General features: G+C 38.9%; 1 protein-coding gene across 2 annotated transcripts in view; it reads left to right on the forward strand.

Moving 5' to 3' along the window:
• Positions 1-24,902, forward strand: part of SATB2 (SATB homeobox 2) — a 190,404-nt gene that overhangs the window by 57,700 nt on the left and 107,802 nt on the right. The gene's annotated exons all lie outside the window — the stretch shown is intronic.

Genomic DNA, 24,902 nt, shown 5'->3' on the forward strand with positions numbered 1-24,902 from the left:
TTATTTTATAATAGACTGGCTAATATTCCACTTAGCAAAATACAGAGGCATATATGAAATCCATTTTCTGGATTAGAATAATAGACTCATGGAATCATAGAATCGTAGAGTTGAAAGAGACCACAAGGGCCAACAAGTCCAACCCCCTGTATTTAAAGACCGCTAAGGAAGGAGACTCCACTACACTCCAAGGGTATAAAATCCAGGATGGTCGCAATGGAGAGAGCCAGTGCAGTGTAGTGGTTCAAGTGTTGGACTAGGGTTCTGGGATGCCATGCTCAAATCCATGCTCAGCCATGAAAACCTACAGACCTTGGGCCAGTCACATTCTCTCATCCTTTACAGGAAGGCAATGGTAAACCTCCTCTGAATAAACCTTGCTAGGAATACCCCATGATAAGTGCCTTAGGGTCACCCAAGTCAGAGAGACAGCGTGGTGTAGTGGTTGTATCTTTCTGATACACTCTCACGCTGGCATGGGCCAAGGTATGTATGCAGCCAAGGGGAGGCAATGTCCTGCCATTTTAGGGTGTGGTGCCCTCTACTCTACTTAGACCATTGGCAAGCTCTGAACTCTATGTAATATCACCAAGGAGCTAAACCCAGGGCATAACTTTATAAATAAACAGATAGAAGGTTATACAGATAGAAGGGTTGACTTTCAATGATACCGATTTGTAACACAATATAAATAATGAGGAGCCGCCTTTATGAACGACAAGATAATTACATTTGAATAACAATGAATAACCACGAGTTTGGTAGAGTTATAGGAAGCTATTATTAGTAGCATTTTGGTAAAAAACTAAAACAAATTAAAATTACTGTCATCCCTCTTTATCCACGGATTCTTTATCCAAGGAGTCAACCATCCATGGCTTGAAATTCTCCATGATAAGGGAAGCGTTGCTTATTTCTAAAATCTTAGAACTGCAGCTACTGATGGAGCAACCAAAAGCAACATTTACTGTACGTGTTTCCCTCCATTTGTGATAGTAGATATAAGTAAAAGAAAATGTTTAAATTGTGTGAAAGTTATTAAAATGCTTAGTGTTGTAATAATTGAAAGATCTGGTAAAAATGGCTATTAAGAAGAATTATTTTAAATAAAGTGATAATGTGACTATGTGGAATTAGGTTTTGGGTCTCCTGATGGTCATTGTTTGCCTGTTCATGCTAAAGGAGGGTTATGTTATACACATGATATTGTAATAGTTGCTTGTGGTAATATGATAAACGATAAAAGATATTCATAGTTTTTTAAATTTTTTTGAATTTGTATTGTTGTGCCAATTAAAATACTTATTTAAAAATATATAGAGCTCAAATTATATAGCACCCAGCTCAGCCTCAGGGATTACAGTAGTCTGGGTGTCTAGTGACTTCATCTCTCTGGTCTATCTAACATCTAACATCATGTCTTTGAGATTGGGGACTTGGAACTGGACACTGATTATGTTGGTGTAGTGTTCATCTTATTGACCAACAATTTCTTTTTCTTACTGATCATTGAGAAAATGTTGAGGTCTCACAGACCTTGGGCTGTTCCCATGCATACTCAGACCATTTCAACTGGGCAGCTTCACAACGTCATGGCAGCAGTGATGACTATAGGCTTACCTCAGTATTTAACTTGACATGTGAAGGATATATGTTGGACTTGGTACTGCTTTGGGGGGAATGATCTGTGGTTGTGAGAATGAGAAAGAGCTGTGTCGCCATGAATGAAAAATAATCTAATTAGGTTTGATAAATTGCCTTCAGAAGGGTGATAGCCTTCAGAAGGATGGTAGACAGTTTTAGTGGTCTGCTTGCTGAACCTGATATATCCAGATGATTTCCTGAAGTTTCCAGAGGGTGGTGAGAAGGGATCCTCTTTACTTTTCACCTAGGTACTGCTGAACTCCCTTTCCCCCTTAGAAGTAGTAGATGGTTCAGCCCAGTGGAATCATCTTTCTTAAATAGTCTTGCCCTAATTAGAAACACAATGTTGCCTTAATACTGTGATAAACTGCAGATATGAAATATATGGATTGAAAAAAGTAGAGCACAGATGGCAATCTCCCCCTCAAAAAAACTCACCTCACCAAAAAACCCTCAGTGACAAGCATGCTCAAACTCAGTCATAATAATAATAATAATAATAATATTTATTTGTATACCGCCCTCTGGCAAACCAATCCGGGCGGTTAACAACAGTAAAATATAAAATATGACAATTAAAAACACTTTATCCCTCCCCCCCTTAAGACAGTATTAAATAGTGTAACATGTTAAAAATACAATATCAAGGATAAAAACAGCAATTAAAACTAAAAACCCTGATATCCCTCTATTGATCCTCAACCATCACTAAGATGGGGCCACGGGAGGAATGAGGGAATCAGGGAACCTGGGAACCTGGGCCGGGATGGTTAATCTGGAAAGGCCTGCCGGAAGAGATCCGTCTTGACCGCTTTTTTAAAGCTGTCTAATGATGTTATCTGACGGATCTCATCCGGCAGGTCGTTCCAGAGTTTGGGGGCGACAGCAGAGAACGCCCTCTGGGAGGTCGCCGCAAGCCTAGATTTTAAAGGCTGCAGTAAGTTCCTCCCAGAGGACCGGAGAGCGCGGGGAGGATTGTACGGGAGGAGGCGGTCCCTGAGATAGCTTGGACCCAAGCCATTTAGGGCTTTAAAGGTAATAACCAACACCTTGTACTGGGCCCAGAAGCTGATAGGCAGCCAGTGGAGGGACCTCAAAACCGGAGTAATGTGGTCCCTCCTAGATGTACCTGACACAAGCCTGGCTGCCATGTTTTGAACCAGCTGTAATTTCCGAGTCAAGCACAGGGGTAGCCCCATGTAGAGTGCATTACAGAAGTCAAGGCGTGAGGTTACCAGCGCGTGCACAACCGTCTCGAGATCCCTTACTTCCAGAAAAGGGCGCAGCTGGCGTATCAGCCAAAGCTGATAACAGGCACTCCTGACCGTCGCATTTACCTGATTTGTCATCAGGAGCGACGAGTCAAGGAGCACCCCCAGACTGCGAACACAGTCACTGGAGGAGAGTGTGACCCCATCCAGGACTGGAGGTTGCAACCCAATTCTTGGTTTCGGGGCCGCTACCATGAGCACCTCCGTCTTGTCTGGATTCAGTTTCAATCTGTTTTTCCTCATCCAGCCCATTACCGCCTGAAGACATTCATTGAGAGAAGAGATGCCATCGGAATTCGAGGCCGACGAACGAGATACAGAGAAATAGATTTGGGTGTCATCAGCGTACTGGTAACACCCAGCACCATAACTCCGTATTATCTCACCCAGCGGCTTCATATAGATGTTAAAGGCTTAGACCTTAGGATATAATTTATGATGGTGATAGTTGGAATAAATTTTACTTCACAATTAACAACAACTGATATCTGCAGTGCTGGCCAGTAGCGCTTTTAAAAGTGTTGATCTTCCTTCTTTAAGATCAGGACATCAGCAGGCTCACTGTGACCAGATTACATCACATTTTGCAGCCAAAATTTCTCTTTACCTGTTCCAGCTTGGGCACCATGATTTTGACAGAGTCATAGAGGGATGTGGCTGATGTTCTGTTTTGTCATGTTATTTTGGATGCACTTCAGCTTATATGGTGTGATTATGGGGACTAGTTACTAGGTAGGTTGAAGCATATCACGTGGTTTTGGGCTCCATGCCCTTCCTGGATATTAAAATTTAGGTTTACCATCTGGATATTGAAGGTGATTAATGCTTCTCCAAGGAGGGTTATGGATCTCACTTCAGTTACAGAAGTGGTGGCCAAACACTTTTCCTGGGAAAAACAAAACAAATTTGCTAGATAATTATCATCCAGAGCTTAATGTACTAGTTGTGCGTCAGATACTTGAAAAGGTGGTATTTTTGGATGATAGTGATTATTGGGATCTTTTCTGATCTGGTTTTGAGACTGGTTTGGGAATAGAAGCAGTCTTGGGAGTTGGATTACTTTTGTCAGAGATTACAGATGATGAGTACAATGTTCTTAGGTACCCAGGATTTCTCAGTAGCTTTTAATACTATGAGCCACCATTTCTTCAGGCATGATTTAAATTAACAAAAGAAAATTAGAATTTAAACTATAGATTTAAATAAATAATTTCCCCTGGTACTGCTTCACGTATTTCTGATGCTGTAAATCTAATAACTATTCATCTGTTTACAACTCAATAGATAAGTTTATTACCTCTGTAAAACAACATATGTGACAATTGTTTTTCTGTGCTAGGCCTGACTCCACACACATGAATACAGTCTCTCAGTCAGTATCTTTATATATTATATAATGTTCTCTGACAAACAGTAATTGAAAGCCAAGAGTTTGAAACATGAATTGGTAATTATTGTTCATCACTGGACAAACTAGAGCCATTTACATTTCTTGTAAAACACCCACGTATGATTGTTAATAACTCTATGTCTGTGAATGTGGCAGAGTCATTCTTTTTTTAAAACTAAGTAAAAGGTTAGCTAGCTTATTTGTGATTATATGTAATTTGAATTATTAATTTGAAATGAAAAGAAAGTGTCTTTAAATTAAATTGCTAGTCCCAACTAGAGTAGATTCATTGAATATTGGAATTTACGAAAGTGTTGATATACAACATAAGTGTTTAATTATTTGTGGTTATGAGGACAAGAAAGAGCTATGTTGAAATAATACAGTGGCTGCTTCCTATATTGCGGGGGATCCATTCCAGACCCCCCCCCGTGTATGGGAGAAACCGTGTACGGTTAAATCACATTATTTTCTGTGGTGGTGTGTTCCCATGTGCAGTACTGCGTGGGTGCCTGTGGCTTGTCCGCTGTGGCTTGCTCATTGCGTTAGCTCAAATCCATGTAAGGCAAGCCCACATATGGCGTGGGTGCACTGTATATTATTATTATTATTATTATTATTATTATTATTATTATTATTATATGCTATTCAGTGAATTTAGTTGGGACTAAATTGGATTTAACTCGTAGCAATTAATTGTGTGTGTCTGTGTGCATTTTCTAAAATTATCAATTTTTATCTAGTCTGATTTTTGTCCCACATGTTTGTAACATCTACATGGAGCCACTGGGGAAATCATTAGGAGGACTGGGTTAAAGAATGTAAAAAGCGGAACTTGTTATAGTGGTCATGACCTGTCCACTCTATGGGGGACTGCTCTTAAGGACAGCTCAGAGGCTTCAGTAGGTGCTTAATGCAGCAGTCTCAGGTGTTTATGGAGTCTATGGCAACTAGAACATATATAACCCAAATTCTATACCAGCTGCATTTGCTACCAGTGCATTTTCAACCACAGTTAAAAGTTCTGGTGATGACTTTAAAACTCCATCTGCATACATGCAAACATGTCTGTGCCCCACGATGAACCTCAAAGGCCCAAATCATGTGTCTGCTGGTAAGATTGCATCCATTTTGGACTTCTTGTTACATATTTTGAGATTCTAGGAAAGCATTTTTATTTCATTATCATATAAAACTAAAGCCATTATAACATTTAACATCAGTGGTGGGAATATGCACACACCTCTTGTAATGAGAAGTGTGAGCTTAAGATTTGCAGGAAGCTCATGTATCTCCTCATATCTGTTCCCTTTTTTATTTTGTATATGGCATAGTGCATCATACAGAGTACAATCTTGCTGAAAAAAATGTCTGAAATATATTTTGGAAGCCTAGTTTTATAATTAGGATTACCACACTAAATGAACACATGCAGAAGCATAATAGAGAAGTGACTGTGCATACGTGTTTTCACTTTTCAGCATATTCTCAGAAACGTAAACTGGAACTACTTATTTCCATTACAGTCAGAGGTGGAAATTATATGTACATGACACTGTTGTAGCATTGTAATGCCACTTTAACTGCCATGACAACATCCTGGAATTTGTAGTTTAATGAGGACCAATAGCTCTCTAGCTGAGAATTCTAAATGCCATCTCTAAACTGCAAATCCCAGGATTCCATGTTAGGTCACGGCAGTTAAACTGGAATATAGCACCATAACAGTGTAGTGGAGTCCTGGTGGCGCAGTGATTAAATGCCTGTACTGCAGCCATTCACTCAAAACCACAAGGTTGCGAGTTCAAGACCAGCAAAAGGGCCCAAGCTCGACTCAGGCTTGCATCCTTCCGAGGTCGCTAAAATGAGTACCCAGGCTGTTGGGGGCAAATTAGCTTACTTGCTAATTAGCTGACTTGCTGTTCACCGCTATGATCTTTGGAATAACGGTATATAAATAAAACAAATTATTATTATTATTATTAGTGTGATAGAGCCATAAGTTGGTTAAATTTGGTACTGAATGTAGAGGATAGGGCTGTTTGACTTACCAGAATTCAAAACCTCATAAGCATACCTTTTAATTACTTTTGTCTCTAAATGTCTAGTTGGAAAGGTTAACACATACAGCTTCAGGATACTCAAACAACTATAGAACAGCATTAAATTGTGATCTGAAAAAAATGAAAACAAAAAATCCCCAACCATCCTGCAGAAGCATTCTGAGCAACAAAGTATTGCAGAGAGATCCTGTAAATGTTAGTTTTTGCCACTACTGTACTTTTTGATTAAAGGATCAAATACAGTACTGTCTTTCAAACACTATTTGACAAAATACTTGTGTCAACATGTAGCAACCATGAGCCCTTTCAGACATTATGCAGTGGCGCACTTCAGTTTGCCACCAACTACATATTTAACAGAGAATTTGCTGTCTAGATGACATCCATATCTGTATGACAAGACTAAAAAATATTGTACTTTTCAGTTTTCAAGTTTTAAGTGTGCAGTTATAAGTATGTAAATTGCTCCTTAAACACAATAGATTGTACTTTGTGCATTTTTTTGGCATCACTTGGGTTTTGGTGGGAAGCAAAAAATTTTATAGGGGGCAAAAGCAGTAAGAGAAGTTTAGCAGTAGGTTTTAAAATAGTTTCCAAAGCTGGACAATTTGATCCCTTTTCCAATCTGTTAATGAGACGAGTGCAGTTTGAAAAATGCTGTTGGAAATCAGTACGTTTATGTTGCCATACGGTAGTGGTGGACAACCTTACTGTTGAGGACTTTATTTCCTTTTAGCTTTTTTGTCTACATGCTGGCCAATGATGGGTCAAGCTGAAGCAAGCAGTGGCAAAGCTTGAAAGTGCTACCTTTTTTGACTACAGCTCCAAGTATATTATAGCTATTGGCCATGTTCTTAGAATTGTAGTCCAAACAAATAACTTCCAAGCTCTAGCCATGAACAGAGACAGATCCAAAAGTAGGCACTCATTCCCCTTTTGTCTCTACCATCCCTTTCTTTCTCTCCCTCTCCTCCCCATCTGGTGAGCTGCTGGGGAAGTGACAAGTCACTCTTGCAGAGGAAGAGGGTTTTTGAAATCACTTGGACAGGACTTTAGAAATTATGGTGAGAATTTTGTATGATCAGCATGGGGCCACATGTGGTCCTAGGACTGCAGGTTGCCTACTTCATCCATATGATGTCTTTATGCATGTTCTGTAATATAAAATTTGAGGAATGCCACCTTTGTTACTTTTATATGAAGATAAGGGTATGCATTCATGCAGCACAAAATATACTACAAATCTCAAAATGGAAAATGTAGAGGTTTAGGGATAATCATTGCAAAGCATCTCCCTGGAGGTTTATGAGTTTGTAAGGGAGTGGTTTATAAACTTTAATTTCCATTGCTTTTTAGAATGCTTTACAGTATTTATGTCAAGACTTTTTAAAAAGAGTAACTGAATACAAATGTGAAGATGTTTCAGAGACAGATGTAAGAGAATATCTTTTACCCTATAATTCCATTATAGATCAGAAGTAGCTTCACTAATTGTACAGCCGGCCCTCCCCATTTGTGGCTTTGACTTTTGTGGATTTGATTATTTGCAGATTTGATTAATATGTTCTCTCTAAGAATTCCTAGGTCCTCCAACACAACTCTGTGGTTAACTTCCACCATAGGTTAAGCATAATGTTGTGTTGGAAGACCTAGAGAATCCTAGAAAGGGGTGTGTGTGTGTGTGTGTGTATATATATATAATTTGTGTTTTTTCCACTTTCATAAGGGTCCAGCACCCCTGACACCAGCAAATATGTGGAGGGTCCATTTTATTGGTTTTGGGGAAATGACTAGAGAACTGTTGCTGAAGAGGAGGTGAGGAATTAGTGTTTTGACTATAAATCTTAGATAGACTGTAACTTCCATCTTCTGAATATCTGTAGGATCTGTAGGTTTTTGACTGTTGAGACTGCCCATTTGCTTGTCCATTCCTTGGTTATTTCATGCTTGGACTATTGCAATAGCCTACTGGCAGGTATGCTTTCCTGCTCTTTTACTCCTCTGGTTTTAATTGAGGACAGTGCTGTCTGGTTGTTTTAAATCTCCCCAAATATTCACATGTCTCTTCCTCTCGTAGATCCCTCCACTGGCTTCCAGTTTATGCCAGGGCTCATTATAAGCTATTGGTCCTAGTGTTTAAGGCCCTGCAGTTTAACCTCCTCTGGCAGCTCGGCTAGCATGGTATGTACCATCTAGAAATTTAAGATCTTCAGACAAAGGATTATTGGCAGTTCCACCAACGTGTACAGCTTTGCCAAGGCTGTGAGCCTTTTACAATTTGGCTCCACATTTGTGGAACAGCCTTCCTTTTCATATCCAGCTGGAGGAGAATCTGATCCACTTTTGTAATGGATTGAAGATCTTCCTCTTCGATTCACCAGATTAAGTTGCTGAGCATGCCTAAGGTGATCAAGTGACTGAGGAGGATTTTGTTTGTTTTGTTTTTAGCATATTAATATATTATTTTAGTATTTTATAGCGTGTTGTTTTAGTGTTCACTTTTTATTGTTTATGTTTTGGTGGAAAGGTCATTATTATTAATAATAATAATAATAATAATAATAATAATCACATGCCATGATGACGCCCCTACTGTGGAGCTCCGTTTGGGCGCTCTGACACTCATGCATCATCATAGTGCGCCCTGTATGGACGGACGTGCACCAAGATAGCGCATGGGTGCTAATTGTAGGGCTTGCAGCATGTAAACACTAAGCCCTACTTTTGCCCTACTTTCAGACTCTGGACGGCGCAAAGCGCCTGTCTGTACTGACCCTAAGGCATTAAAAATAACACCTTCATTTATTACATATTTTCCCAACAATGAATATCAGCATTTTTACTTAAAGAATTATACTGACTGTTTTGAGAAATATTATGTTATTTGATGCTTTGTTATGTTTGGGCATCAATTGGGGGCAACGTGTGACTAAGAAAGAACACAACATGTTGCCTTTTAAAAGGAAAAGCATATAATTCAGCTCCCTTCCAAAATAATGCTAAAACATTAGTGTTGAAAGACAACATTTCCAAAGAGTAATTTGTAGCACCTTTACTTGCACAAGGGAGCATATTGTCCCTTGTGCATATAAGACTAAGTTGTGATTTAGTATTGTGTTTGAATTGCTTCTCTGACTGGCAGTAGCTTTCCAGGGAGCTAGGCAGAGGTATGTAGGTCTTTGCCAACTCAACTATCAGACATCAATCTTAGCTGGAGCAAATAAGGATTTACTTGAAATGCTCTGCATACAATTCAGGTTGTATTCTGTAACTGTGCTATGGCTTTCTCCTACCATGGTCATGTTGTTGTTGTTGTTACTACATTTGAGTTATACCACAGTCTTCTTCATAAAAACTCAAGATGGCAAACAAAAACATCTCCCCCTCCTCCTCCATCATCATAGTTTCCAATTACTGGACGCCGTTAAAAACATCTTTAGGTGCCCACCAAATCAAACATACAAAAGTTAAAGACAATATATATACAATAAAGTGGCACATGTAATTGTGATCTAAGTGTACCAGTGTTGAAGAACAAATCATTTTAAAATGTTTTATTGACACATTGTCTCATTTACTCACATTGTATATGTTATTTTGATATTTTTATGACTATGCAAAATAATGAAAATAGAAAGTTCCCTCAAAATTTGTACTAAATGAACATCCTTTTCGTATGCATTTTGTCTTCCTCTGGATCCTAACAAATGATATAGCTTTTTCATTTGGAATTGGAGCATAACCTCTTTCCTTTCCTGTGTCATTTAAAAATATTTCTCCATATAAAGTGAGTTACTTTAAGTAAAAGTAGTAACTGTTCGCTTGAAGCTATCTGAAAATGTTAGCTTGAGATGTTCCTTACATTCATTCCTCCTCCTCCAGCTGGCATAGTAATAATTTCAAAATTAAGCCTTGATCTGATTAAGCCTTAATTTCAAAAATAAGCCTTGATCTGAATCTAGATAAAGTCCAGGTAGTTATCAATGCCGGAGAAAACAGAAAATTTTCCATGGTGGCCTGGTCTGTATAACATGTTTATATTTTTCTAGGTAAACCAGATCTGCAATAAATGCAAAACCTAGACTAAGAGAACACTCACCTATCTTCATCAATCTCACTGGAACATATTTTTAAAAGTTTTTGTTATTGCCCCAGATACATTGTTAAATGATGCATGGCCTATACACTGCATTCTTCATTGCATGTAGAGATTTCTTATCAACTAAATGACCATGATTTCAAATAAAATGCCTTTGAGTTGTATTAACATCTGAGCTCAGACGCAAGATGGCATAAAGAAAAAATGTCCTTTGGGATTTGGGAGGAATGAAGTCTTCTTTTTTAGTATTTTTCTTCAACATATATCACACTGTTAGGAGTCATTATCTAGGCTCTGTGGAGGAGAAGGGGTAAGGTGTGTGTGTTTAAGTCTGGAGTTAAATTTTGCAGTGGAGAAACATGTTTTAAAGAAACACATTTTTAATTTGAATGGCAGTCAGTTTAATTTGGAATATTGGTTCCTGCAAAACAAAACAGAGTGTTTCAGTGGCATGGAATTCCCCCTCCATCAATTAGGCTTGGAAGTCTGTCTGTGGTGAAGACTCAAGGCTGACATAAGTTAGTTCCTTGTCTGAGATGCAATCCAATCTCTAATTCTGCACTGCAGAAAGAATGCAGTTTGACACCACATTTATTGCCACAGCTCAGTGCTATGGAATTCTGGAATCTGTAGTCTGTTGTTGTACCAGAGCTCTGTGACAAAGAATCTCACAGAACTACAAATCTCACAATTCCATAGCATTGAGCTCTGGCAGTTAAAGCGGTGTCTAACTGTATTAATTCTGCAGTTCAGAATAGATCTAAGTCTCACACTTTTCTTTCTATTGTGTACTTGTTTTCACTTTCTTAGAACATCCATGTCCCTCTCTTGTCATGCCAGCAATTTAAACCATTATTTGGACAAGCAAGAAAAAAAGACAATCAACTTTACCATTTATGATTATCACACTTTCGGAATAAAAAAAAGCAAGTCCATTGTTTCATGGAACTATTAAGATGTGTTGCTTTTTCTAACAAATGTACATTTTAACTATACTTTTCGAAATTAATTCATATACATATATTAAATTAAAACAATTTTTAATAAAAAAAAAGTTTAAATCATCCAAATAACCAATAAGTTGCATCTAAAAATCAAAAGGAAACACACATACAGGCTTAAATAATCTTTTATGAGTTGTCTGCAGTGCAGAGAACATAGATTGAAACCTCCATCGATCAGGCCTCATCCTGCCTGTGAAGACATGGATCTTGAACATCTGGTATGATTCTGGGGTAAAGAGCTTTTACACCAGGTAAACCAGCCTGGTTTCCTGTGGAATTTCTAAGAAACTACATGGCAAAACTGGGCTGTTCAACCCCCCCCCCCCACTCCTTACCTTTTTGGCAGGGGATCCAACTGGGAGCCCCCCCCCCCCCGCAATTGCCTTGTCTGACTTGGAAACGGGGTGCCTGGCCACATGGGTGCAGCTAGGCATCCCATTTCAGCATCATACAGGGTGTGGGGGCTTCTCAGATGGATCCACTGCTGGAAAGGTAAGGAGTGGCACCCTGGTACTGGGTCTTGGGTCAGTGCACCAACCCAGGGACTAACCCAGGTTAGTACCGGGACCGGGATAGCATGGGCTCAGCCTGTCTGCACAGGCCATGTTTTGACTAGGGTAGACCCATGGAATCCTTTAGATTTAATCACCATTCAGCAATTGATTGTATAGGTCTCCTTTAGCTGGGATGAACCAACAAGATACCAGCCGCAATGTATTACAGTGATAATTCCTGGAAGTTAATAGGGAGTGGATAACTGTGGCCTGATATTTCTATATGGAAGAGTTTGAAGCATATATGTGTTATAAAAAAGAAATTATTTATTTAAAAAAACACTTCAACCTGAAAATATCAGTTTCTTGAGAAGCTAAGATCCAGATCCATCACTGCATTGATGTTGTACTGCCAGTACAGTAGAACTCGCCTCTTCTTTTCTCCAGCATTCCTCTGTGTTACCTCAAAATCAGCTCTTTCTCAGCCCTCCTGAGCAGGCTTTGGTAGGGCAGAGTGGCTACACTGGGAAGGGAGATCACTCCTTCCTAAATCAATTGGTGGAAGCAGTTCCACCAGCAAATGTCCTCTGCTACAATTACTGTATATAAACAACTATAAGTTGACCTCATGTATAAGTTGAGGGGAGGTTTTGGGGCAAAAGTTATGGATTTTGATATAACCCATGGATAGCTTGAGGGTAAAACATAGGGGCATGTAACAAGGATGTAAATGATGAAGCAAAGAAAAATGATGCCAAAGAATTTACAAAATTCCAGCAGGCATAATTGTTTGTGCTCACAGTAAAGGCTGGATGGATGCAAGAGTGTGGAGATTGGTGTTTCTTTTAGGTACACTTTTCACCAGGGGATGTCCCCCCCCCCTCCCATAACAGTTAAAGTGCTGTACTTACATTGACTTGTGGATAAGTATACCAAGGTTTTTTGGGTCAATTTTTTGACTAAAATTTCTAGACTTATACATGAGTATATAGAGTAAGCCAAGATGTATAGGAGGACAATTCTGTTTATTATCAAGAAGAAGCAAAAAGAAAAAGTTAATTTTCTGGCATCTTGTTTTGAATGTATGGCATTTTTTTCATAATAAACCATGAAATATCAGTTCTGTTACCTTTATATCTTGGCCATCATTTTGGCTGTTCTTTGAAGGAAACAAAGCTTTGAAATCAAATAACTTGCTCCTCAAGTCATTAACTTTAGAAAGTTCTATTTAATTCATGGCCTAATTCTGTTCTCTTCATAAACTTTTAAAAATTAGTTCAGTCTAGTCGCTTAGTACTTAAATTAATCTAATCTGAGTTAGGACTCTTGTCATAATATTTACCAAATGTGAAGTAGCATCTATTACATGAGACTAATCTTTATGCAACAAAATACAAAATATGTATATTAAGTTACATGGCATCAAACTGTTTGGTATATTTATATGCAATGGGATAATATATATTGTACAGAGCAACAGAGGGAAAAAGGCATTACACAATTAAAAACGTTAAGCCATATGTAAGTCCTTTTTTACCCTTAAAAATTGTAAATTTAAATACATAATTCTTCTTGTGCAAGTTAATTTTTTCACCTTATTTTTGTGACAGATCCACAGTACCATAGCTTGTATATATTCTCACAATATCCACATGAGCAGGTTGCCCCAGTTCTCTTGAATGGAAAGGAAACATTATACATGTAGTATAATGTTTAATAAGAACACTTTCTCTAAGTAAGAGAAGTACAGTTACCTGGAAATACTCTGTGTTTCTGCTCTTCTACTGCATCATAGAATCATAAAAGTTGTAAGAGAACCACAAGGGCCATCCAGTCCAACCCCTTGCCATGCAGGGAATTTCAATCAAAGCATACCTGCTTTGTGTTTTTATTGTTTTGCTTTATTTGCAGCTCGTTGGTCACTAGTCCAGAATCATTTGTACTAGTGTGAAGAGCAAGGCATGAAAAATTTACTTGAGTTGTAGTCCAAAAATAACTTTTGCAAGCTGTGGTGAAAAGAAATGCAAATATTTTACTTGCTTCATAGATATATGGCTACATAGCTGACTCAGTCTTTTGGTATTTCAAAGGGGGGGGGAGATATATTGGGATATCCCTCTGATGTCAGAGAGATAATATTCAGGTTATTCCCTTTCCTTGGAAACTACAATGAGCAGAATATTTTTGGGTTATCAGGGTGCTTTAGAAGGTGAAATCTCTGTTCAAATACTGTCTTTGATTGAAAATCATACCAGTAGATTGCTTTGTCAGTGCTGGAGGTTCTTGAGGGCTGCAAGAGGAAGGAGAATTGCAATCTCCCCATCCCTCTGAGGGAAGGAGTTCAGTCAGCAGAACAGCCCCACTGGTTCATGCCCACTGTTTATAATAGAAAGGGAGAAGAAATCAGAAGGACTGTGTACATGCAAATGAAGTTCTTTTGTGTACAACCAAGTTGCTAACTTTTGAATTTAATGGGATACTTGCACTGCTTTCTTGTTTGAAGGATTTTAGGCTTTTCACTTGTTTTTAGATTTCTCTGCAGTCCCATTTATGATGTAATTGGAAATCTCAAAAAACATTGAGCTTCTATAGTCTCTCTTTTCTCCTTTCTGCATGGCCCACTTATTTACTATTTTTGTGTATGTTAATTATAGTTTACTGTAATTTCTAATATGCCAAAATATGGGAGGTGTTACCTCTTAATCACTATTTCAAGCTTTACATACTGTGAAGTGGTGGTTGGCACTGAAGATTGCTTGCCAATGTGAAGATTGCTTGCAAACGTGGACATTGTGGCAAAATTTCAGTTAGAAAATTTCAGTTAGAAATTTTCATTTAGAAATTTTCAGTTAGAAGAAGTAAAAAGGTAGAATAGGAAACCAGTATAGAAACATACCATGCCAGCTTGTTGAGATCTTCCTAATGGTTGAACTAAGCTTGGTCTTTCCTTTGTATCTATCCAACAATATAGCAGTAGCAATAGCAAGTACATTTCTATACTGTTTATCAATGAGCTAGCACTCCCTAAGCGGTTTACAGTGTGTAAGCCAATTGCACTCAAAAAGCTGGGTACTCATTTTGCCAACCTACGAGTGGACCCTAGAGCCATGCAGGATCGAATTCACAACCTTGTGGTTGTGAGTGGCAACAGTCAGCATTTAACCACTGCACTAACAGGGATCCCTTTAGAGTTTATATAGTTTAAATCAGTTGTTGTTAAAAAACAACAACCCACCCACCCCATATCAGAAAAGCTAAAAATATCAAAATAATGAATATGAACACGTATTTTATTAATGAAAGTCATCTTTCTGTACATAATTGAGTTAAAGATATTACTCACTATGGATTTCCAGGTGATTTGTAGATCTGTATGTTACACTGCTTTCACATTATTTATTTGAGTTTGTCTGCTAAATTATTGCAGTGGAACTGAGGTGTGTGTGTGTGGTGAATGTGGAGTGGGCGTCTTTTATATTGACATTAGTGTAGCAATTTGCAGTATACAGTAAAGAACTATAAATCATCAATATATCAGTGGACAATAATTCTCTCCTAAAGGTATCCTTTTGAGCAGAATATAATTTATGGATCAGGCAAATCAGCTATTGTGGCACTCCTTTTTATTAGTTATTCATAGTTTTTCATTATACATATAGTCACAAGCTTTACTGTAATCTATATAGAACAGGTGGGTTTTCTTCTGAAAGTCTTTGGTGTAATGAAGCTCTTGGTGGTGTAGAGGAGCAATCCCCTAGCTAGTGGGTTTTATTTTGCACCAGCTTTATTAGGCAGAAGTCAAAAGTTATTTTCAATTTAACTGCTGATTCCCCTCTCTCCTCAGTTTGTCTAATTCTGCCTTGCCAAATAGAAGCATTTTTTCTTTTTACATTTTTTAAATTATAAACACATATACATACAAAATATAGAAAAAACCAGTTAGAACAAACACATAGAAGCATTTTTGTTTTTTCTTCTTCAGTTTTGTAGAAACACTTCTGAAAAACCTGTCATTATTAAGCTAATGTCTTGAGATGCAACAAAAATGACAAAACAAAAACAAAAACCCAAAGGAAAGGAAAGAGGTTGATTTAGATCAGAGACTGGAAAAAATGCTGCAGTTCTCTTTATAAAACAAAAAGAAGAGAACCACCGAGAAGCTAACCCTATTAAATGCTCATTTGACTGTTGAGCAACAAGTCTCTAAGTAATATATGGAAAAACAAAATAAAGCCATTCACATGGTTGCCAATCCACAAGCCCTTGAGCAAGCAAGTGAATTGCTATTATGAAAAGCATTTACATGGAGAGAAAGCAATCTGGAGTGTTTGGCTGGGACATCACCACCATGACAAGAAAGATTCTGCTGAAGATTACCCCAGTGAAACCCCCTTGACAAGTCCAATCTGAAAAAAAAAGAAATACAAAGGAAAATAATGTTAGTTGAGAGACAGAAAGGGAGGTTGGCGATTGAAAGTATAGGAGAGAGAGTAAAAAAAAAAATTAAGAAAAACTTTTGGGGAACCAAATTGTAAAAGAGGAAAACAAACAAACAATTTGACAGAGAAAAATCCTAAAATGATTTCAACCCACTGTTTGTTTCAGGGATTTTGAGTCACAAAGTGGGCTATGGAAGAAAGAGTTCTCAAGCAGAGTTCCATAAACACTAGACCACTGTGGTTCCCAAGCTTTGGTCCTCCAGCAACCCTACAATTCCCCAAAGCCCCAGTCAGCTTGGCCAACAGCCAGCAATCATGGGATCTGAAATGAAAAACATCTGGAAGAGCAAAGTTTGGGAATCACTATGCTAGACATTTGTCACCCATTGTCCATATATTTACATTTGATAAGAACAAACTGGAAAGATTGGCTTTCCCACTTGTGGATGGTCCATAGCTGTTTTGATTTTGGAGGCACTTATTCCTAAGGATAGTGGTGCATGTCACACATACCTCATTTAATAGAGTGGATGGACATTTCTTTTATAACAAAATTTGGTACCAAAGGCAGAATTAATATGGAATGAATAAGGATGGGTTCCTACACCTCAAAAAAGAAGAGCAGCTCAACATGTTTTGCCAAACTTTTTATTCAAAACAAATAACCCTATATGTACATGTGAAATGAAACAACCAGGTTAGGTACGTCTTGCTTTTTTTTTTTTAAATTAAAACCATTTTGAACATTTTCTAGAGACTGATGCCCCCAGGGATCACTTTTCCTTTTACCACCATCCACTTTTCTTATGAGTTTTATTTTGGTAGAAATTTATAGGTCTGTGTTTTTTTAACTTGTTGGAGATAGCCGATGAGGTAGATTTATCTGCTTTGCCCTTTCCTCTTTGTTTTTCTGTTCACATATGTTCAGTAAGGCCAGCCTTATGAGAATTCTCTTGGCCAGTTCATCACATCTTCTTTCTGTTTCTAAACCAGTGTCATTACATTGCAGTAATTCCCACCATCATCCATAATGCTATCTACTCATCTTGGCTAGAGGCAACATCCTTCCTTCTGCCTTTGTCCCTCAGTGACCATAATTGAAAGTGAACTTGTTACCTCATCACTATACTCACAAGTTTTGCATTTCTGTTACAAACATAGCCTGCTTATAAAGGTCTGTTCCTAGGCACTTCATTCCATTCATCTGTGGAAGTAGACTTGAGTCTACGAAAGCTTACACTACAAACATTTTCTTGCTCTCAGATAGTTTCAAAAGTGCTACAGGATCTCTTTGGATACTGATTCAGACTAACATGGTTATATCTTTGAATTGAAATATCTGCATTTCAGTATGGAGACTTTCCAAGTTATCAAGGGAAATTTACATTGCAATAACTACCTTGTGTCTGTCAATGACACGGAAGCTTGTTTGCATATTCACATATTTGAAGAAATGGGATACAGGTATTTAGACAACATCTTCTGAAAGCCTTGGACAGAGAGAAAGGCATCTCAGACAGACAATTGTATGTCTAGAACAATTCTGATTCCAGCTGAATTACAAAAAGAGTAATAATAATAGTATTTATTTATATCCCGCCTCTCCCTGTACTGGATCGAGGCGGGTAACAACATACAAAAATAAAAATAAAATCAAGAACATAGAACAATAGATATAAATACAATGAGCTCCTGATTCCCACTCCCTCCCTCCCCTAAAATTAACATTAAAAGCAGTTCCTGAACAATGGCAATAAAATCAATCAGAAAGACAGATCAGTTCAAAGGGAACACGTTTAAGCAAATGGAGAGTGAGATTAGGGGGTCAGTTTGGGAAGGCCCACTGGAAGAGATCTGTTTTTATTGCCTTCTTAAAGGCCTCAAAAGATGTTAGATGGCAGATCTTGTCTGGCAGATTGTTCCAGATTTTTGGAGCAGCAGCAGAGAACATCCTCTGGGAAGTGGTTGTCAGTCTAGTTCTCTGTGACTGCAGTAGATTCTTCCCTGAGGACCTGAGAGTGTGGGAAGGATTGTATGGGAGGAGGCGTTCCGTCAGGTAAACTGGACCCAGGCCATGTAGGGCTTTATAGGTAATGTTCAACCTTAGTCATCTTCATTTAACTATGGGGTCAAGCAGACGGATAGCTTGAATTGGCCTCTGGCCTCTCCAGCACCAGTTGCTTCCCATTTGGCACAGGACTGTGGTGCCCAGACACCATGGTCCTGAGTCTGGCTGCCATCATGGTCTGCAACAGACCATCAGCAAGGAGTGCTTTTTTTCTCTCCTTTTAGGGATATGTTTCGGCCACCTTAGGTGGCCGCAGCGTGGCTTCAGCCCAATCCAAGGGTGTGCATCATCTGTATGCCACACCCCCAGATTGGCCCAAAGCCAGCACTTTTGGCTTGTCTGTTTCGGGCCATGGTGCCTGATACACTTGGGAGCAGAAATAGACAGTCAAAATGTGTGTCTAGATTTATGACAAGAAAGAAAAGTAAAAAAATATATAGATAGAAATATTGAAATTGAGGACTGTGAAATCAGCAGGGATAATATATTTAGCAAAAATATTAAGATTGTTAATATCAACAAATCTAGTACTATAACCACATTGTTATACGAGGGACTTGCAAATAATGTAAGGATGTAATGTAATGTAATCAAATAACAATAATAGAGAAACATTGTTATGAAATAAAAATAAAGAAGGAGTTGAAATCAGCCCTAGTGTGGTGGATTCAGGAAAGGAATTTGAGGAGGGGGTGTACCATTTACACTTCCACAGACAGTTGTACTAGCAGCAAGTGCAAGCTTATTATTCTGGGGAGCACATTGCAAGGAAAGGGCAATTCAAAGAAAGTTGACTCCACTAGAGAGGATCTCCTGAATTATTTAGAGTTGGGAGCAGTGAGGCTAGTACTTCTTCATTTTGAAGAAACATTTAGAGGGAAACATGTTCAGATTTGTATGAGCAACATGACTGACAGTGAGGGAGTATATCAGCAAAGAAGGAGAAATTGATCCTTTTGTCTGATGAAGGAAGTAAAAAAGCTACTGAAATGGACAGAAAAGAGTATAAATTCAGTATTGACAATTCATGTGAAAGGAATACAAAATGTACAGGTAGATTATCTGAGCTAAAATCAGTTACATCTGACAGAGTGGATGTTGCACTAGGAGGCCTTTGAGCAGTTGCAGCAGGAACTGAATCCATTTGTGGTTTATGTCAAAGAAGAATGCAAAATTTAAAATATTTCTTAGAATCGTAGAGTTGGAAGAGACCACAAGGGCCATCCAGTTTAACCCCCTGCCATTTTTCTGGTAAATGAAAGTCCAAATACCTTAGATCATGATACACTAATTAATTACTGGCCACAGAATTTGCTTTATGCATGTATTATATTATCTCCTCAGAAATTTATATACAGTTTTTTTAATAAAAAAAATAGGAAATCAACAAAAAAGGAGAGGCAGTAATGATTGCACCTTTCTGTCCACAGCATCTATGGTTTCCATTACTGCTTCTGTTACCCATTCAGCAGTCAATTTATCTGCCCTTAAGAGAGGACTTTTTAAAGTGCAAGGACCACTACAATCTTCCAAACCTAGGGTCTCTAAAACTGTTTGCTTTGACAGTGAATATAGCCAATTACTAGATATGGTTACTCAAGACCGCTAGTAGAGACAATTTTCTTATCTAGGAGGGGCTCAAGTATTAGGATTTATGGTATGATATGGAAGGCATATTTACAGAAGAGCCAGCGTGGCATATTGGCTTGAGTGCTGTATGTATGACTCTGGAGACACCAGGGTTCAAATCCCAAATAGCCATGAACCCCACTGGGTGACCTTGGGGAAGTCATACTCTCTCATCCTCAGCAGAAGGCAATGGCAAACCTCCTTTAAAAAAATCTTGCCCAGAAAACCCCATGATATGTTTGCATTAGGGGCACCATAAGTCAGAAATAATTTGAAGGCACACAACAACAACAACAAAATAACAGTAGAAAGCTTAATAAGATTCAAATGTAAATATATTTGATTTTTTTACTGTCAGGTATTGAAAAAGGGGTGTGTCTCAATATGTTAAAATGTTAGGTAGCACTTAAATAATCTTCATATCTTTTAATCCAAGAACACTAATAGGTGGTAAAGCTTCAAAAAAGATGCTATCAGGGTAGATAATTACTATAGGGTAGATTATTTGTGTTATAGTTTAGGAAAGAAACCTATACTGTTTAATGTGTAGGCATATTCAACATGATCAGTGGCAACCACTAGAATATTTTTCTTAGCTATGTCATTGGAGGATGACATAAAGCAACAGCATGGAAGAAACTATCAAGTTCATTAGGTACTATAGAGTAGACAAATACAGATTGATAGAGGTCATTTGTGTGCAAATCCTTCAAGCTGCAGTACATTAAAGGTCCACCTAAACATGATGGGGCTTGGGAATATCCCATTAGTTACTGCATAGTTCCTCTACACCAACCAGGAATAAGAGATTGGAATTTACTATGAATGCTCATTCTTGGGGGTGTATGAGGGGTGCGATGGAGGGGGGGTCATGAGCAAGGTACCATCTATTCCACTGTCTTTTCTTTATCATTCTGAACCTTTACATGTCTAAAATACTCTGAAATATCAGTATATATCATTTTCTGCTAATCAAGGCTATGTAACAAACTGAGAGAGGTTTTAGCAGATAAACAGAAAACTTTGGACCCTTCCCTATGAGTGATGGTGTGAGACAAAACCCATTAGGTAGTGGGTTGCTCTCCTACACCCTTGTAATGGTTTCGCTCCTACTCCTGAATAGAAGGAAGTTAAAAAGGTAAAGATAAAGGTTGCCCCTTGACATGAATGTCTAGTCATAACCAGTGTAGGGGGCAGTGTTCATTTCTGTTTCTAAGCCAAAGAACCAGCATTGTCTGAAGACTGTTCTGGTGTTCATGTGGGCAGCATAACTGCACCGAACACTGTTACCTTCCCACCTAAGTGGTATCAGTTTATCTACTTGTATTTGCATGCTTTCAAACTGCTAGGTTGGCAAAAGCTAGGAGTAGTGACAGGAGCTCACCCCATCATGCAGCATTTGGCCCTCGAACTGCCAACCTTCTGATCTTCCTATCATCAGAATTGGCATCTTAATCACTAAGCCATCATTTAATTCACTTAATTCGCACTTTCTCCACATCTTGACTCTACAGAGATGTTCACTCTTCTGGGAAGATGAGAATCCTATGTGCACACACATGCAAACACTCCAAGCAAGGCACATGAAAAGTGTGTGGGAAGAGGAGATTTTCAGTGGACAGCTTTATTTTAAGTAAGCCATCTAATGTTAGCAAAAATAGTATCTTTTCCATGAAGGCATCTTCCTTCAGCCAATACTTAGGAGATGTTAAAAGCAATCTAGGTCATATTCAGCCATGCTTAAAAATAAACATAAGCCCCTAACATGACTAGGTAACATTGCTATTCTGTTCACAATACAGATGATGTTCTGAGTCTTGGACATCCATGGGGGAAGTTTGGAGTCTTTGCCTAGCCTGTGATAAAGCTTCCCTTAGGTGAGGCAGGTGCCTCAGTTCCTTTGTCTCTCATTCTCTCTCTCTCTCTCTCTCTCTCTCTCTTTATGCCTTGTGACATCTTACTGGGAAGCATTTTAAAGCTTTGCATTTCTGAAAAATTGGTGACCCTCATTGGGCAATTATCTCTCCTGATCGCTGTGCTCATCTGTGATGCTCAGCCCCAGTAAATGTAACTTGAACCAACACATCCTTAACCATCTGTTTACCTGGAGGGGAGACTATATCCCTCGGTTGTGTTGCCCAGATAATGGGAGAGTCCATTATCACATGCTCTCCCCCAAAACCTCTGACAGTTTGGAAACAATTGGAGACTGGAATCACCTTGGCTGTGATTTCATCCTGTAACCAAGGAAATAACAGTTAACAGACATGAAAACACAATACTAAAAGGTTAGCTATGCTGCCAGTTAGCAGGCATGTAGGAAATGTCCCCCTGCCTAACCTCCCATTCCCGTGTTGGCCAGAGTGTTGGAATTTCCAGATACATGTTGAATATCAATGTCAAAATCTTGGTGGGTCAGGCTTTACCAGAGCAGTTTCTTGTTAGCTCCCTGGGCTGTGTAGAGCCATCAAAGGGCAGCGTGATCAGTCTGAGGAGTGATACAGCATCCCCATACATGTGGCCTCAATTTGTCAAACACATACATAATAGTGTAACATTCTTTCTATGATATGGACCAATTGTACTCTCTCATAAAAAGCCTCTTGCTGAGGAACAGAACTGGATGCAAGATGTCATCTGGACTTTCTTGCAGCAGGACTGCTCCAGTGTCTCTGCTGGAAGCATCTGTAGCTGCAATGACCGGCTTGTTGAAGTCAGGTGCCATTAGCATTGGATCTGACATAAAAGCCTGTTTCAGTGACTTGAATGCTTTTTCACTCTCCATTGTTTTCTTCGCTGCTTTAGGCTTCTTGGAACCTGTCAGATCTGTTAGAATGAGTGGGTATGCTAAATTCCAGTCCCACATACCTCACCATTGGCCATACTGGCTAGGGATCTTAGTCCAGTACCATCTCTGTGGCTTCATGATTCTTACACCATCCTAACAGAATACAAAGAATGCATTCATACAGTCATCTTGAGTTCTGAAAGTAAATGGCATTCTGTTCTTTGGGTTCTTTTACTGTTATATGAGTAAGTTTCAGAACTGTCTCCTTTATGAAAAGCAGCCCCTGTGTTGGCAAGTGGAATATGATATGAAGAGCCAACCCTGAAGTCTTGGATACTGAAAATTTGCTTTGTATGCTAACTCTGTAAGATCAGAATCTAGACATTAGTTATACTGCGGCATAGTCAGCACTAGATTGTGAAATTGTAGTCCTGATCAGTAACATGATTTTAATGTTATTGTTCCCTTTATGTCATGTTTATGTCAAGCAACAGGCATTTCTCTCTGACAGACTTACCAAAAAAAATTCTGACCATCAAATTGTAAATTAGTCTAGTTAAAACATGTTATAAGTTGTCTGTTAATGTGGCTTTGCTTCGAGTCCCTAGGAAAGGGGACATCAGAGATTGTAATAACCACAGTAACCATTGCATGTATCTTACATACAAGCAAAATGGTGCTCAAAATTCTACAACAAAGACTTGTATCATATATGGAGTGAGAAATTCCAAATGTTCAGGAAAGGAAGAGGCACTAGGGCAGTGGTTCCCAACCTGTGGGTCGGGACCCCTTTGGGGGTCAAATGACCCTTTAATGGGGGTCACCTAAGACCACTGGAAAACTCCTATTTAATTGCAGTTATGAAGTAGCAATGGAAATAATTTCATGGGTTTGGGTCACCACAACATGAGGAACTGTATTAAAGGGTCACGGCATTAGGAAGGTTGGGAACCACTGCACTAGGGGAACATATTGCAATCATACCTTGGGTAATGGAATGCACCAAATAATTCCAGAAGTAAATCAGACTGTGCTTTATAGATTATGGCAAAGCATTTGATTGTGTAGCTGATCTTGGGATCTCTCTTAAAGAAATGAGTGTGTCACAACATTTCCTTGTCCTAATATGTAACCTATGATCAAGACAAGAGGCTACTGTCAGGACAGAACATGGAAAAATGGAATGGTTTTCAGTTGGCAAGTGGGTCAGGCAAGGCTGCATTTTATCACCCTTTTCTAATTTGTATGCTGAACATATATGTATAGCAGAATTAGACTTGGAGGGAGGAAGTATAGATTCCCCCCCCCCTTAATTTTGTTGTTTATGAAATGTTATAAATAAAAGGGCTTGTTCCAATTCTGTGTAGAGTTTACTAAGAGTATTATTAGACTGTGGAACTGTGCAGACTGGCCTTAAAAACCGGCTTGGGGGTGGAGTCAGGGTGTGGCCACGCACCATGATGCCACATTCCGCTCCACACGGCACTTCTCTGGCACTGTGTCCACATGATGCAGTGCCAAAGGAGCACCGTAAAGCCGCAATGCCGCGGCTATCATACCCTTTGCAGGGCTTTTTAAGGCTTCTTTTTGCACCCTGTAAAGATCAGCTTGGGGCTGCAGTGTGCAGTTGTAGCAGCCCCGATCTGACTGTAAAAGGGGCAGCTGTCTGCACAGCCCTCTGTGATAGTTTTAAGTGTCTCTTCTCAGAATCTTGGTGTTGATCATCATAACTAGGGCACCACAGTTTAAAAAGGATGTTGAGAAACTGGAGCGTGTCCAAAGAAGGGCGACCAAAATGGTGAAGGGTCTGGAAACCATGTCCTATGAGGAACGACTTAGGGAGCTGGGGATGTTTAGCCTGGAGAAAAGAAGATTAAGAGGTGATATGATAGCCCTGTTTAAATATTTGAAGGGATGTCATATTGAGGAGGGAGCAAGCTTGTTTTCTGCTGCTCCAGAAAACAGGATCCGAAGCAATGGATGCAAGCTACAGGAAAAGAGATTCCACCTCAA

This window comes from Sceloporus undulatus, chromosome 1 (genome assembly GCF_019175285.1).
Source record: "Sceloporus undulatus isolate JIND9_A2432 ecotype Alabama chromosome 1, SceUnd_v1.1, whole genome shotgun sequence".
In the NCBI taxonomy this organism is placed as follows: Eukaryota; Metazoa; Chordata; class Lepidosauria; order Squamata; family Phrynosomatidae; genus Sceloporus; species Sceloporus undulatus.